Here is a 16,476-nt window from a genome sequence, read left to right as displayed (position 1 = left end):
GTCATTTCAGCTTCCAACATTTTACCATCAGCAGGGTCCCAGGGCCTAGGTTCCCACAACCTGTCACCACTTTCCAGTCTAATTAAGAAGGGAGGCTGGATGTGGGAGCATGCACGTCTAACCCTAGCTACTCAGGAGGCTGAGGCAGGAGGATCAGCTGAGCCCAGGAGTTCAAGGCTGCTGTGAGCTATGATTGCACCACCGTACTCCAGCCTGGGCAACAGAGCAAGACCCCATCTCTACATAAAAGAAAAAAAAAAGAAGAAGAAGGGAGGTGAGAAGTATTGTGGGGGAAGCAAAGAAAGACACAAGTAGGTGTCATGTGGGGATGACGGAATTGGCAGTGGAGGTATCTGAGGATGCATGGACCGTATAGTCTTTACTTTCCAGACCTGTTACTGTTCCTCTCCACAGTGATCTGAACTAACAGAAACAGACCCAGAGTACAGCATGAGGGATGCAAGTCAGACCTAAGACATAACTTTGTGGCTACAATGACAGTTGAAACAGTAGGCTGAGAAGTCAAAGTTGTTTTAGCGTACCTTTCCCCAGGGTATCATTAAAAAGGAAAACAGATTGAATCTCCCTGGTTCAGGCCAGACTTCCCTGGGAGAGGGGAAGAAGAGGAATGAGATGGGGAAGGGAAGGCAGTGAAAAAATATGAGGGAGACACATGCTGTACCTGTTCGTCACGTGCTCACTTTACTCAGAGATCAATTGCATAACAAGTTCATGGGCTCTAAAGTCAATCATGGCATTAATTCCAAAAGGAGATTTATTTCCTCACTTGAGTGGAAAGGCCTGTATTGACACATGTCTGCTACTTGGCACCCTTCTTGTAAACTAGTGCCTCTTTCCATCAGGGTCTGCATGGTGATGAGAACAGGTGGTTTTTAGTAACAGAATCAGGCTCCGGCTGCATGGTTTGAAATTATACTCCATGCAGCTGGATCCCAAGCAACTCACACCTTCCAGGCTGACAACATCACCACCACCCACCCTGCCCGCCATGGGAGAAGGTGCTCTGCCTGGGCTCTCTGAGACAGAATGGGGTTCCTTCCCTGCTCCCTCATTCCCTTCTTCCCACGCTCACTTCTTCCTGAGTCAAGGTCTTTGGCAAGGCTGGAAAAGAAGCAGTTTGTTAGGATAATGACACCCTCAGGTTCTCCTGTAAGGGACTGTAGATAATGACAAAGCAAGGGTTTTTGGTCATATGGAGGTTTCACTCAGAAGACTTGGCAAGACCTTCAGGGCCCAGGGTTGGGCCTAGGATGAAGCCCTTCAGGGTGGAGCTGGAACTCTGACAGGAGAAGCAAGAGCCTGAAAAGACCAAGAGGATCCCAGGGTAGGAAGGGGACAAGAAGGAAGAAGATCAGAGAGAAAAGAGCCTCCCAGGCATCTAGTAATGGGAGTTCATTGTGGACTGAAAGCGTGGTCAAATGAAGCAGGAAGGAAATGGCTTATACCCTCTGGACTTTGTGTGTTTTTCTTGGTTGAGTGAAGTTAAGATTTTCATTCTGGCAACAGTCCGCATAACCACACCCTACCAGATGTCATGGACGTTACCAAGGGTTTTATCTTACACTGAGACTCCATGTCTTTTTCTGGTGGCACACCAAAAGCCCAAGAAGGACCACATAATAAGAATAACAGCAAATAAGGATTTGGAGTTTATTGCATTTCAGGTGCTGGTCGGAGCACTGTACACATATTAACTCATCTAGTTTTCAACAGCCCTCTTACAAGCACAGCTTGTATCCCCATTTTATAGATGAGGAAACTGAGGAGCAGAGAGGTTAAGGAATTGCGCAAGGCCACACAGCTAGGCAGTGGATGAAGCTGGGATTCAAATCTAGGCAGTCTGGTTTCAAGGAAAGGCCATGGGTCAGGATCAGAGCTGAGGAATAGAGCTTGAGGCCACGTCAAGAAATTTGGAACAAGGAGACAAGCAAGAAAAATGAGAGAGGAGGTCAGGGTCAAGCATGAGTCATAAGGGAAGATTTAATGAGCGCCTAGAACATCCTCTAGCATTCAGGACTTGCTTAGGGGGCACAAAGAAGTATGGCGCATGGTGTGTGGATGGTCCCACCTGGCTTGAGAGGCCAGTAGTAGTAGATGTGCCAGATAAGCAGCATGTTAGAGAGTGAGATACTGACACGTTCCACATCTTCATCTACTGCTCCTGCATGTGACCTTTTTGGCCTCTCTGATCCTTTCACTATATCAACTAGGAAGAGCCCACTAATGAATCAATAAATATTAATTGAGAAGTTCCCATGAGCTAGGAACTGTCCTAGGTGCCAGGGAAATAGGGGAGTGAACAAGACACAGTCCTATTTGCATTCAAATGGGCCGGAAGGAATAAATTTTGAGCAAGAAAAGGAGTGAGCTGGCCAGGCGCGGTGGTTCATGCCTGTAATCCCAGCACTTTGGGAGGCTGAGGCGGGTAGATCAGCTGAAGTCAGGAGTTCAAGACCAGCCTGCCCAACACGGTGAAACCCTGTCTCTACTAAAAATATAAAAAAATTAGCCAAGCGTTGTGGCAGGCGCCTGTAATTCCAGCTACTTGGGAGGCTCAGGCAGAAGAATCACTTGAACCTGGGAGGTGGAGGTTACAGTGAGCCAAGATCACACCATTTGCACTCCAGCCTGGGCAACAAGAGTGAAACTCCATCTCAAAAAAAAAAAAAGGAGTGATAGGATGGAACCATCCGAAGGGATGCATTGAAAATAAAATTCCAAATACAATTTGGAAACAAAGCAATGTTTTCTCAGCCCTTCTGTGCCAATCTGCAGAGAATGTCAGCATTAAGCAAACTAATTTGATCATTTTAGGGAATTCTCCTGCACGTGGTACAATAAGTCCTTTAAGGTTTAGCTAAACTCTAATAAATTGTTCCAATAATCTCACAATAATCAGTCATTCGGATCACTCTTCATGAACTCCATATTTTTTTAAAGTGATATTTGAATGCATTTTGCAAATTATGGTGCCTTCCCCAAATGGTATCTAAAGTTCATGATAATTTTCAGTGACAGTATTTGTGTGAGTATGGATGCCATTCATTCATTTCTATAGTCCACAAGCGAGTATTGGGTGCCTGCTCTGTGCAGGACACAGCATGCTGTGTTTGCCCTCAAGGATCTACAGTGTAGCAGGGACACAGAGAAAGAGCAGACAATTACAATATGGCCACACGGCACTGAGTGGGGTGAGTACCCAGTACTAAGGAAAGCCTAGACTTGTGGGATAAGAGAAGGCCACATGAAGGAATTAACATCTTAACTAAGACCTGCAGGATGTACAGAGTGGCCAATAAAATACCCAAATAAGAATCCTGCTATCAGCTGGGCACAGTGGCTCACACCTGTAATCCCAACACTTTGGGAGGCCAAGGTGGGTGGATCACTTGAGGTCAGGAGTTCAAGACCAGCCTGGCCAACATAGTGAAACCCCATCTCTACTAAAAATAGAAAAATTAGCCAGGCTTGGTGGCATACGCCTGTATTCCCAGCTACTCAGGAGGCTGAGGCAGGAGAATCACCTGAACCGGTAGGCAGAGGTTGCAGTGATCTGAGATCATCCCACTGTACTTCAGCCTGGGCCACAGAGCAAGACTCCGTCTCAAAAAAGAGAATTCTGCCATCACTTCTGGAGAGGATAAAAGCTCCAGATTCAGAAAAGCCTAGGTTTAAATCATAGCTTACCAGTTGGTTGTTACTGGGCAAATTCCTTCATTTATGTGAGCCTCTGTTTTCTGATTTGGAAGATAAGCATACTGATATTCACTTTCCAGTCTCGGTTTAAGAATAACTTGTAAATTGCCAAGCACAGTGTCTGGCACACAATACATACTTAATAAATGGGAGCCATCGTCTGCATGATAGTGGGAAGTCAAAAAACAAACAGTTGTTCCTTTCAATAGAGCAGGAGTAACCCTGAGCTGACAGGCACAGGCAGCCGGTGAAAATAAAGTAAAAACATTACCATATTTCCTCATTAAAACCTGACTTCGTGTTGGAAATGGGAAGATTTTTCCTCCCTCTTCTCCCATACGTTGTGATGAACTAACCTACTCCAAAGTGGGAGAAATGCCACTTCCCCCTCCAATAAATAATAAGGTGAAATTTTTCTACATGCTCCGGGCCACCTCTGGTCTCGTCTCTGTGAGCCAGCAGGAAGCCTCTCCTGAGCACTGAGGGTGACTGTAATTGAATCATTTGGCATGAAATTGGGGAATGCACCATAATAAATCAGACCCGCTCCTGCATCCTGAAAGAAGCAGGCACCTAAGAGACCCAGATGCCAGATCTAACTGGGAGGGCCCAGACGCTGGGCCATAGAAGGTTGCATGCATTTCTGCACAGTTGTTGAAAGGAAGCCTATTAACATGCCACCTATCCTTCTGACTCCAGAACACCATGCACTCACCCAGTGAACACAGACAGAGCCTTTGATGTGTGCAGACGTGCTCAGGAAAGCAGATTGCTCAGGCAGCAAATCAGATGGTGGGAAAAGCAGAGGATCTGAGTCTGACAGCCTCTGTTCCATTGCTTGCTAGCTGTATGTCTTTGGGCAAGTTGCTCAACCTCACCAAGCTTCCTCGTTTGTAAAAATGAGGATTATAAGAATACAACTGTTAAAAAAAAAAAAAATACAACCGTATTAGTTTCCCATTGCTGCTATAATAAACACTGCAAATTTAGTGCCTTAACACAACACAGATTTATTCTCTTACAGTTCTAGAGCGCAGAAGTCTGAATTCAGATTCACTGGGCTAAAGTCAAGATGTCAGCAGGGCCAGTTCCTTCCAGGGGGTGTGAAAGGAGAATCCATCTCCCTGCTTTTTCAGCTTCTAACGGCCACCTATACTTCTCGGTTCGTGGCCCTTTCCTCCATCTTTAAAGCACATCGCTCCAATTCCTGCTTTATCACATTGCCTTCTCTGACTCTGACCCTTCCAGCTCCCTCTTATAAGGAAGGGCCCTTGTGATTACACCAGGCTCATGTGGATAACCCAGGATAAGCCCAATCTTAAGATCATTAACTTCTGTCTGCAAAGACTCTTCTGCTATGTAACATAACATTCACAGATTCTGGGGATTAGGATGTAGACGTATTTCTAGGGGTCATTATTCAACCTACCAACACTACCAAAGAACAAAACAAGACCTGTATGTAAAGCACCTAACACAACGCCTGGGACCCAAGAGACCCTTGGTAACCTTCCCTCCTTTCCTCTTCCCCACCACAGGACACTTGTGCCTGGAGGAATCCTTGCATAGGCGCACCTTGCCTTTCATGCCATAAATACCATACTCTATCTCCACAGCTGACTCATCCAGCTCCACTTGGAAGCTGCAAATCTTCCCACTGAGACTCTGACTGTTCCTGATTCTGTGATGAGGCACCTCTCCTCATCAGGGATATTCTTCTGGTCAGGGGTTGTTTCCTTGCAAGGAAAAGAAACCCTCTTGGGCTGGATCGAGTCATTGTAGGGCTACAACAAGCAATCAAGCATCCAAAGACAGGAAACTAGGCTGCAATGGACTAGGAAACTCCCACCATGCTCCATCTGGACCTTGGCACATCTCTGCTTCTCTCTGCTTAATCCTCTCCAAAAACCAGCTTTGGGGCACAGCTCTAGAATCTCCCCCAATACCTTCAGCTTGCCCATGGGCCTGGCTGGCCCTGGCTCCAACTCTGGCCCCAACATTGCATGAATGTCCCTTGTCCAACACCATCGCATCCAGCCAGTCTCTACATCCTTTCATTCTGTTGATCAATAGAGATTGATTGGCTCAATGCATTGGTGATCTCCCTGAGTTAGGTGTCCGCCCCAGCTCAATCAGCTGTATGGTTAAGGGGCTGAGATGGCATAGGACAGACCTAGGTTCTTAGCTCTCTCTCCACACCTGGGAGAGAGAGCAATCTCCAAAATGGCAATCTGGGCATGACACTCACTCTAAAACACAGATATTTGACAATCACATTTTTTTTTTTTTTTTTTGAGACAGAGTCTCACTCTGTCACCCAGGCTGGAGTGCAGTAGCATGATCTCAGCTCACTGCAACCTCTGCTTCCCAGGTTCAAGCAATTCTCCTGCCTCAGCTTCCTGAGTAGCTGGAACTATAGGAGCACACCATTGTGACCAACTGTGTTTTTTTTGTTTTGGGGGTTTTTTTGGTATTTTTAGTAGAAACGGGCTATCTCCATGTTGGTTAGGCTGGTCTTGAACTGCTGACCTCAGGTGATCCGCCTGCCTTGGCCTCCCAAAGTGCTGGGATTACAGGTGTGAGTCACTCCACACAGCCAACAACCACCCATATCTAAAAGGGACCCAGAACTCTGCTCATATTCAAAAGTGACCATTAGTGGCCGGGCGCGGTGGCTCACGCCTGTAATCCCAGCACTTTGGGAGGCCGAGGTGGGTGGATCACGAGGTCAAGAGATCGAGACCATCCTGGTCAACATGGTGAAACCCCATCTCTACTAAAAATACAAAAAATTAGCTGGGCACGGTGGCGCGTGCTTGTAATCCCAGCTACTCAGGAGGCCGAGGCAGGAGAATTGCCTGAACCCAGGAGGAGAGGTTGCAGTGAGCCGAGATCGCGCCATTGCACTCCAGTCTGGGCAACAAGAGCGAAAATCCGTCTCAAAAAAAAAAAAAAAAAGTGACCATTAGTTTTATTAGTACTTGGAATACCCAAGAATCATTAATAACAAACTGCCTAATGATTAAGAATGAGAACTCCATGAATTGCGAATCACAAATTCCCACTTCGCTGCCCTGGAGCTGGCAGTCTAGTACAATAAAAGGCACCAAATGGGCCCAGAGTGTAATGCTGCCAGCTGCTCTGCCCCTAGAAGCAAAGATGTCCATTTCCTCCAAGGTTTCAGAAAGCCCAAAACATACATGACAGTGCCTAATTGGAGAACTTTAGAAATGTCTTTCTATATTGTTAGACCTCAGACAATTGTTCAGCAAGACAAGTAACCTAAGCCCTGCTTCTGAGCTTTCAATGATTAATGCAAAAATTGCCCATTTAAGGAAATACAGAGTTGAGTCTTGATTCCAAAAAGCCAAGAATTAGAAGGCAGACAGAGAAAGAGACAGAGTGTAATCTGGGGCCTGGCGTGGTGGCTCACGCCTGTAATCCCAGCACTTTGGGAGGCCGAGGGGGATGGATCACCTGAGGCCAAGAGTTGAAGACCAGCCTGGCCAACGTGGTGAAACACCGTCTCTACTAAAAATAAAAAAATTAGCCGGATGTGCTGGCAGGCCCCTGTAATCCCAGCTACTCAGGAGGGTGAGGCAGGAGAATCACTAGAACCAGGGAGGCGGAGGTTGCAGTGAGCCAAGATTGTGCCACTACACTCCATACTGGGCAACAGAGTGAAACTCCATCTCAAAAATAAAAAAGAAAAGAATATATGATCCATTGATCAGACCATACCTTGCCCATACCTCAGAATCATGGGGCATGGAGTCACCACGCCCTGGAGGTATCATTGGTGTAGTTTGTAAGTAAGATCTTGTGGGCCTCATTGGCTGCTCACCCAAAAAGGATGTGAGGACATCCCTGTGTAGGTAAGCCTCCTCTCATCCCCCCAGTCCACGGAAAGGTAGCTTGTACCCATCTGGACCCCTCTAGACCTCATCTATTTCACACACTGGAGAAATGGAGGTAGTTTAGAAGACTTTTCATTGAAACAGTGGTACTCCTGCCCATGGGAGGAGGCGGGAATCCTTCTAGGCCTGAGTTGGCAGGGTTCTGCCGCGCTGCCGAGCCCAGCGTAACACAACACAGAGGGAATGGGAATGAGATTCGTGCTGTGTATGTTTATCAGCCGTTTCCAATTTTGTGTCTGAAATCAAACAGCCAAGGATCTGCATGCTTTGAATTTGAATCTGTCCCTTTAGGGCAGTCACAGGTTATGAATACAGAGTTCCCGGCATGGTGAGCCAGTTATGTACATATATTTACCCTGTGCTTCCCTTTACCAAGGCCTCAGCATAGAGGTCCTGCTGGTCTTATTTTAGCCGAAATTCTTGTGCCAAAAAAAAAAAAAGAGGCATTTCTATTTCTATCCAATAAAGACCATCTGACCATGCTCTGGAGGCACCCAGGCAGCTGATGAAATCTCATTTCCTCTCTTGAACAGTGATCTACTCTGACATCTCCGTCCCCAGGCGACCGTGTTAGGAAAAAACTTCGTTTATCACTGATGTTTGGCCTCCACAAAAACAGATTCTTCATTTTCAAAACATCTTCTCCATGGTGGCAAAAGGAAACCAAATACTCATTCTACGGGGCCTCAAAATTGAAATGGAAGTTAAAATGAATATCAAAAAATAAAACATTAGAACTTTATAAGTAGCCCTTGATTTTTAGATATTTTGAATGTATGGATTTCTTTTATATGGCCTTAAAGTTAGGCATTCCAATATCTTTGGCCATGCTCAGGATTTTAAAAAGTTATATGTTGTCTACAGATGTGAAGGGTTGAGTTCTAAATTATGAAACAAACGAAGACATACTTTTATTTTTCTTTGAGACAGTGTCTGGCTCTGTCGCCCAGGCTGGAGTGCAGTGACATGATCTTCGCAAACTGCAACCTCCGCCTCCCTGGCTCAGGGGATCCTCCCACCTCAGCCCTACAGGCATGCACCACAATACTTAGCTAATTTTTTTTTTTTTTTCTTTTGTAGAGACAAGGTTGTACCATGTTGCCGAGCCTGCTTTTGAATTCCTGAGCTCAAGCCATCCACCCGCCTCAGCTTCCCAAAGTGCTGGGATTATAGGTGTGAGCCACTGCGCCTGGCCAAGATTTATTTTTTAAGTAGGAAAAGATGATACTACAAGCAGCTCCAGAAGTTTCCTATAAATCAAAGCACCTGACATTCAACTTGGACTCTTAACCAAGTCTGAGTCTCCATATTTAGCAAGTGTATAATGAATGGCTGATTGGAATTTAATCCTATTTAACTTGCAAATACCAAGATAGAAAGAAACTGAGAGAAGTTTTTTTTAAGGCAAATCGGTTTTATATTTGCAGAATCAAAGGGCGATGCAGCTTTCTTTCCCCATTTCAGGTTCTATTCAAGATGTCTGTTTAAATCTAATCAAAGGCTTCTTCCCTTGCATACCATTCTGAATTCCATAAAGCTGGAAAAGTATGAAAGTATGTTTTGTTTTGTTTTGTTTTGTTTTTAATTTAAGGTACAGTTTGGCAAATATATTGAATTATGTAGTGAGCCTACAAATCTCATGTCACTTCTTCAGGGCTTGATAAAGAAAAAAATAAAACTCAACCTTCTGTGAGGGGAAATCTCCGGCCATGAGCCACTTACTCAAACATAATTATAGAAAAGAACCTCGGTTTGCACACAGACATTTATCTTGGTACCTTTCCTACTTTAAATAGTCTCAATGCTAAATGGGCCCCTTGCAGTTCATTGATTTCTTTCTCTGTTGTCTTCAAGGACAAGATTTCCTAGAAACAGGGTTACTAGGAGAATTAACTGTAGAAGGTAGATTGAACACGCTGAGAATACTAGATTCTCCCAAGGGATGGGCAACAGAGCATTGTTCTGGAGCCAGGAGGGTAACCTCATTGGAAACTGAGGGAGGCTGAAAGCGGTGCCTAGAGGCCTAAAACGAGAGGGTGGATCATGAGGTCTGGAGGTCAAGACCAGCCTGGCCAACATAGTGAATCCCCATCTCTACTAAAAATACAAAAATTAGCCAGGCACAGTGGCATGTACCTATAGTCCTAGCTACTCAGGAGGCTGAAGCAGGAGAATCCCTTGAACCCAGGAGGTGGAGGTTATGCTGAGCTGAGCCTACACCATTGCACTCCAGCCTGGGCAATAGAGCAAAACTCCATCTCAAAAATAATAATAATAATAAAGATGTATTGGATATACTCTTTACTTTGCCTATAATGCCCTTCTTTAGCCTCTCCCCTCATCTTTTTCAGCTGGAAGAACTTCCCATTCTTTGATCCCAGACAAATTGGCACCTTCTCTCTCAAGCCTATTGGTTTTATTGACCACATGAGGATAACCTCAGAGGAGAAAGGGTTTTTCATGAGGATGGATGAGTAATGGTCTGAAAAGGACCACGGAAGCAAGAGGGAAGCTAATACTTACTCTACACCCCATTGACAAAAACCACTAGGCTGTGTCACAGCTGACCCTATGTACCTTTTATCATGCCGTAACTTAATATGTTGTCTTTCCAGGTGATTCTACCTCCTCCCCACACCCAAAACCTGTGACCCTGAGTCCCCAAGGTTCAGGACTGTATCCCAGGATCTCACACAGAATAGAGCCTGGGACATAATCATCTCTGAGAAAACTGCTGAATGAATGAATGGTGGAGGCCCTCTACCCTCAGACACAAAGAAAGACAGGCAGCGGTGTTCTCTAAATCAGGAACTATTGAGTGTAACAGGTTCAGGAAAATTCTGAAGGCAGGAATTCCTTCAGAATTCCTAAAGAAGAAAGTACCAATGCACTCCCCAGCTCAGCCACAAATACGTCATCACAAGCCACCCTTTGGCACCTAAAATGTTTTTGACCTGATCCCCAGAAATTTGTAGTCTTCTTTATTTTCCCTCTTACTGGCTCACTCTTACCCTTAAACTCAAGACTGTGTGCCCAAACTGACTACAGCCAAATACTCCAACCACAAAACAATCATTGCAGTTGATTGAAATCGTTTGAAAATGCTGACTCTTGACTGGCCTTACCATGAAAAATGGCCATATACTGGTAAGGTCATCCTCCTTCCCCCAGACGGTGTACCTCTAAGTCTTTGAGTGTCTCCAGCCTCAGCCCAATGTTCCAGGGCTCCAGCCCTCAGTCCCTTGGGAGAATTTGAACTTCTTAAGTTAAAAAAAATAAGTAAGTAAAGAATGCTACTTTCCACTGTCGCTTCACTCCACAGAACCAATGGCAAGGGCAGCTCACAGTGGCCAGCAGGGAGGGTGAACAGAGGGAACAAGAGTCTCCACAGGTCAGCCTCAGTACAAGCTCCCTCCACCTTGTGATGGTGGTTCCCAGCCTGCACTGTCTACCCATTCTCTCCACAGCCACTGCCCTGCTCCAGACACATACACACACACACACACACACACAGACATACACACACACAGACACACACACACACAGACACATACACACACACACATATACACACACACACACAGTTCATTGTTGGTACCTCCTATCCAGTGCTCCAGCTGAACAAATGAAGTGGCTCTGTGATCTGTCAGTGTATCTAGGCTGAACATGATTTCCCAAAATTTCCTTCCCCATGGCTTCCCATTAGATTTGACCACAGGTTGGAGCAGAATCATCACTGTTTTTGTAGCTCACAGGTTGTCCCTTCTCTGATGACTCACTTCCTTGGCACTGGGGCAGCGTCAGGTCTGCAACTGTCCCTCCTTCCCTCGAAGCCTCCTTAGCCCTCTCCGACTCCTGGGCCAGGCATGCATTTAGCTCTGTGATGAAGGGCTCCTGCCTCCACCACAGTATGAACACATCATCTAGGCTGCAGGCAGTGAGAATGGCACAGGTTCTAGTCTGTCTTGGTGGGTTCTCACTCATGTTCTGTCTTTATTCTCCCCGACTTGAAATCCATCCTCCCTTCCTGACTGCCTGCCAGGAGAGCTTCACGCTTCAGCATAAGACGAAAGCCTAATAGAGACTGTCTGACCAACTTCCACAATTGAGAAAGGTCTAAGCTTGTAACTATGTGTATATCTCCTAGGGTTCTGTTTCTCCGATTGAAACTTGTATTGTCTTTTTTTTTTTCTGTATGTTAGGATGTTTTGATGTGTGTGTGTGTGTATGCATGTACACGCACGCACATGTCACAATCTTGCTCTGTCACCCAGGTTGGAGTGCAGTGGCACAATCTCAGCTCACTGCAACCTCCACCTCCTGGGTTCAAGAGATGCTCTAGTTCCAAGTAGCTGGGATTATAGGTGCCTGCCACCACGCCCAGCTAATTTTTACACTTTTAGTAGAGACAGGTTTTCACCATGTTGGCCAGGCTGGTCTTGACTCCTGACCTCAAGTGAGCTGTCTGTCTCAGCCATCCAAAGTGCTGGGATTACAAGCATGAGCCACCATCCACGGCCATGTTTTGATATCTTAATAACGTTTCTAGGTGGGGAGAGACTGCCCCGCACTGAGTTAGCCAATTCTTACAGAGTGCAAAGGGCTTAGCCAGGACACGCTAAAATAAAAATACACAAACCAATCAATATAGAGCCGCACCTCTTCTATCTGGCCGGTGATCCCCAGGAGGCAATATTCCTCTGCCTTCAACATCCCAGGGCTGGTATTAGGCAACCGGTACACACACACAAAGTTCATCCTTAGCAACTCCACCCTTCAGCTTGGGGTTGCTAAAGTTATTTAAACTAGCCCACAGGCTGTGCCTCCCCTTTCTAGGACCTGAGAGTACAATCAACTTTGTTTTCCTGAGCCTCTCCTGTGTCTCTTCTCATGGCCACACCTAACTGACCATTACATACAAAACACAGGACAAATCCTGGCTGATACAGCATAGATGCTGAGAGACATTTCTCTTCTCCACCAGCTCTGCTTCCCCCGGGATTGGACCGCTATGTCCCTCCTTCAGCCTCACCGCAATGAAAAGGCATTTTCTATCTTCTCTGCGGTGGATGTGATCTTCATTCACCCCAAGCTCTTTCATTCCCATTCCTGGATTATACCCAACCTGGGGCCCATAAAAGAACCAAATATCCCTCAACAAATGTGACCCAAGCTGAGGCCATTATAGTCTTTTTACACTGAAGATGACAAGAAAAACTCTCTTGGGGGGTCACAGAGAGAGCTCCCCTGAAGGAAAAGGGAATGAAACTTAATGAAGCCCAGCAGAGAGAGGTAGCAATGAGAGAGAAACTGAGGAGACTCAGTTCCATCACACGCTCCTGATCTCCATCACGACATCACTCATACCAGTGTATGGACATCGCTTCAGGTCCATGGCCCATCGCAACTGTGGCCTGTTTGTTCTGCTTCCCTAGAGCACCTTTCCACAAAGACTGTCTCCTAAAACACAAATTCCTCAACATGGCAAAGGATTCCACCGTCCACTGAGATGGGGAGACTCTGCTAAGGGCTCAATTGTGCCCCTCCTGAAGTCATTCATTGATGTCCTAACTCCCAGTATCTCTGAGGGTGACTATTTGTAAATCAGGCCTTTTAAGAGGTGATTAAGTTAAAATGAGTCCTTTAGGAATCTGACTGGGAGATACCAGGAAGGTGTATGTGCAGAAGAAAGGTCATGTGAGGGCACAGCGAGAAGGGGGCCGTCTGCAAGCGAAGGAGCGATGACCTCAGGAGAAATCAAACCTGCCAACACCTTGATCTCAGAATTCCAGCCTCCAGAACTGTGAGAAAATAAATTCATGTTTCTCAAGCCACTCAGTGTGTGGAACCACGTTATGCAGCTGATCTGACCAGGACGCTGAATATAACATCTCCATGAAGAGTCACAGTGCACTAACCAGGTAAAGGCTCTGTGAAGTCCTGCAGTGAAGATGACTTCTTGCCTTCAAACTGTGTATCCTGAAGTTCTTTATCTATTCTCCGCACAGAGCTGCCATGATCAAGACTGATGGCAGAGAGAAGGCCATCTAGATATCAGTAAGAATTATGTTCTTTCTCTCCAGAAATAAAGAGGTGAAGAGATAACTGTCAAAAACATTTACCAAATTATAAAAAAGGAGGGATGTTATAAAAACGTAGACAGCTTCATGATGTAAAGATAAAAGCACCAACGTTAAAACCAAAGTTCAGATTCCATCTCTGCTATTAACTGGCTGGGTGACCTTGGTCAAGTCCCTTCTCCTCTCTGAGTCAGTTTCCCCATTTGTAAAGTGAGTGGTCTGGCTGATGATCTCTTTAACTAGGTTTTCCCTGAGTCAGAAATTTGTTGGCATGCCAAGATTTCTTAGAGATCCCCTAATTAACCTACCAAGGTCTCTTCCTTCTTTCCAGCATTCAGGTTGGTTTCTTCTTGTTGCCATTTTAAATTTGAAAGCATACCTCATAACTTGGTTCCCAGCTCCTCTCTGATATTTTCAATTTTCCTGATCTTTAGTTTTTTTCTCACTCTGTCACCAGGCTGGAGTGCAGTGGTGCGATCACAGCTCACTACAGCCTCAACTTCCCAGGCTCAGACAAGCCTCCTACCTCAGCCTCCAAGTAGCTGGCTCTACAGACATGTACCACCATGCCCAATTAATTTTTTTATTTTTTGTAGAGATGGGGTCTCCCTGTGTTGCACAGGCTGGTCTCAAATTCCCAGGCCCAAGCAATCCAACCACCTCCGCCTCCCAAAGTGCTGGGATTACAGGCATAAGCAATCAGCACCCAGCTTTAATTTTTTTAATCTTTAACTTTTATCATAAAATAAAATATAAATTACCAGAATTTCCCACCTCCACGCATTTCCTTTATCCTTTGCTCTTCTTTATCCATGAATATGAGCATTCATTCCATAGTTACCATTTTAAGGAAGAAATCACATAGCAAAATACAGAGACAAGTGAGTCATTCTTGGCTTTTTGACTGAAAATCCTAAAATCTGAGTGGGTGTGGGGCATAGAAGAAACATGAAGAAGAGCAAAGCTGGACTAGCTAGAGATTTCCTGGAAAGACTTCTGGTTCCAAAATGGTAACACAAAACTCCTTCCACCCCCTTTCCTTCTGAAAAATTATCTCAGAATAACAAGAGGGAAAAGATACCAGAAATCCAGATTAACGAGCCTACAAGCTATTCATAAATCAAACCATGACATAAAGACATAGAGAAGGATGGAGGAATGGAAAAGGGCGTGGCAGAGAAAGGTCAAAACTGAGCATCCAGAGGAAGAGATCATCAGCAAGAAGAAAACCGGTTCACCCCTCAGACCCTCTGAGAGGCAGAGAGGACTGGAGGCAGCAGGTACCTTGAAGGGTGGGCGCTAAAAACAGGGGGACTTCTTGAGAGTCTGCATAAACAATCAATAGGCCCTGTGATGGCTGATCTTTAGGATGACCCACGAGGATCCCCACATTCTGGTATTCACACAGTTGCATTTGTTCCTGCACATTGTACCAGGGTCAGTTTGTGTGACTGGTAGAATACAGCAGGAATGACAGTAAGCCATTTCCGAGATTTGGTTATAAAAGACACTGCAGTTTTCACCTGGGTCGTGGTATCTCCCTGTGTGTCTCTCTGTCTGTCTCTCTCTCTCTCCTCTTACGGTTAATATTGTCATCTTGATTGGATTAAAGGATGTAAAGTGTCGTTCCTGGGTATGTCTGTGAGGTGTTGACAGAGATTATCATTTGAGTCAGCGGAGTGGGAGAGGCAGACCCACCCTCAATATGGGCGGACACCATCTAATCAGGTAGCAGCACTGCTAGAATAAGGCAGGCAGAAGAGGTTAAAAGGAGGAGACTTGCTGAGTCTTCCAGCCTTCACCTTTCTCCCTCGCTGGTTGCTTCCTGCCCTCGAACGTCAGACTCCAAGTTCTTTGTCTTTGGACTCCTGGACTTAGACCGGTGGCTTGCCAGGGGCTCTCAGGCCTTTGACCACAGACTGAAGGCTGCACTGTCGGCCTCCCTACTTTTGAGGTTTTGGGACTTGGACTGATCCACTCCTGGCTTCCTTGCTCCTCAACTTACAGACAGCCTATTGTGGGACTTCACCTTGTGATCATGTGAGTCAGTTCTCCTAAATCAACTCCCTTTCATGTATACACCTAACCTTAGTTCTGTCCCTCCAGAGAACCCTGACCCATACACTCTACCCCACCTTACTTCTTCTCTCTTTCTCTCTCTGCCTGTCTCTCCCTATCTCATCACCAGCTCTACAGACTAGTACAGGACTTCTCAACTGCAACACGAAAAGCTAGAAGATAATGAAGCAACATCTTAAAATTCTGACTGAAAATTATTTTCAGCCTAAAATTCTTGCCCTGGCCAAGCTATCCGTCAAGTGTGATGCAAGAAAAGATACTTTCAGATGCTCATGTACTCAAAAAGAATATCTTCGTGTACCCTTGTCTCAGGAACCTGCCAGCAGCTGTCCTGCACCAACATGACGGACTAAATCACAATAAACAGAGCAGTGGGATTGAGGAAGCAGAGTTTCCAACACAGGAGAGAAGTAAGGGGCACCCCAGGGTGCTGGGTATGCAGCAGGTGGAGGCACCCAGGACAGGCTGGGGCAGCGGGACAGAGGGCTCCAAGAGAGATGACTCCAGGGGAGGGGAAAAAGGTTTGACTACATGGACATTTGTATCAAAGATTGTTTCATAGAATTGTTGGAAGATGTGAGGAGATTTAGCCAGAAATGCAAAGAAAACGAGAAAGCAAATAAATTGTCACAATTACTAACATTTTAAAAGAGTTGTTCAAGGAAGGACATAGGATCGTAGCA

The 16,476-nt window shown here is 45.6% G+C and overlaps 1 long non-coding RNA gene across 1 annotated transcript in view; it reads right to left on the bottom strand.

Moving 5' to 3' along the window:
* Nucleotides 1–4,551: 4,551 nt before the first annotated feature.
* LOC135270967 (uncharacterized) overlaps nucleotides 4,552–16,476 on the bottom strand; it is a 75,536-nt gene continuing 63,611 nt past the window's right edge. The window contains exon 3 of the long non-coding RNA XR_010339124.1: nucleotides 4,552–4,637. This is a non-coding gene — a long non-coding RNA (uncharacterized LOC135270967). The remainder of the gene's footprint in view (nucleotides 4,638–16,476) is intronic.

The sequence above is a fragment of the Aotus nancymaae genome, unplaced genomic scaffold, assembly GCF_030222135.1.
Source record: "Aotus nancymaae isolate 86718 unplaced genomic scaffold, 86718_ANA_hifiasm-v0.15.2.pri h1tg000072l, whole genome shotgun sequence".
In the NCBI taxonomy this organism is placed as follows: domain Eukaryota; kingdom Metazoa; phylum Chordata; class Mammalia; order Primates; family Aotidae; genus Aotus; species Aotus nancymaae.
The sequence above is the reverse complement of the archived record's forward strand: the minus strand, read 5'-3'. Positions and strand labels throughout refer to the sequence as shown.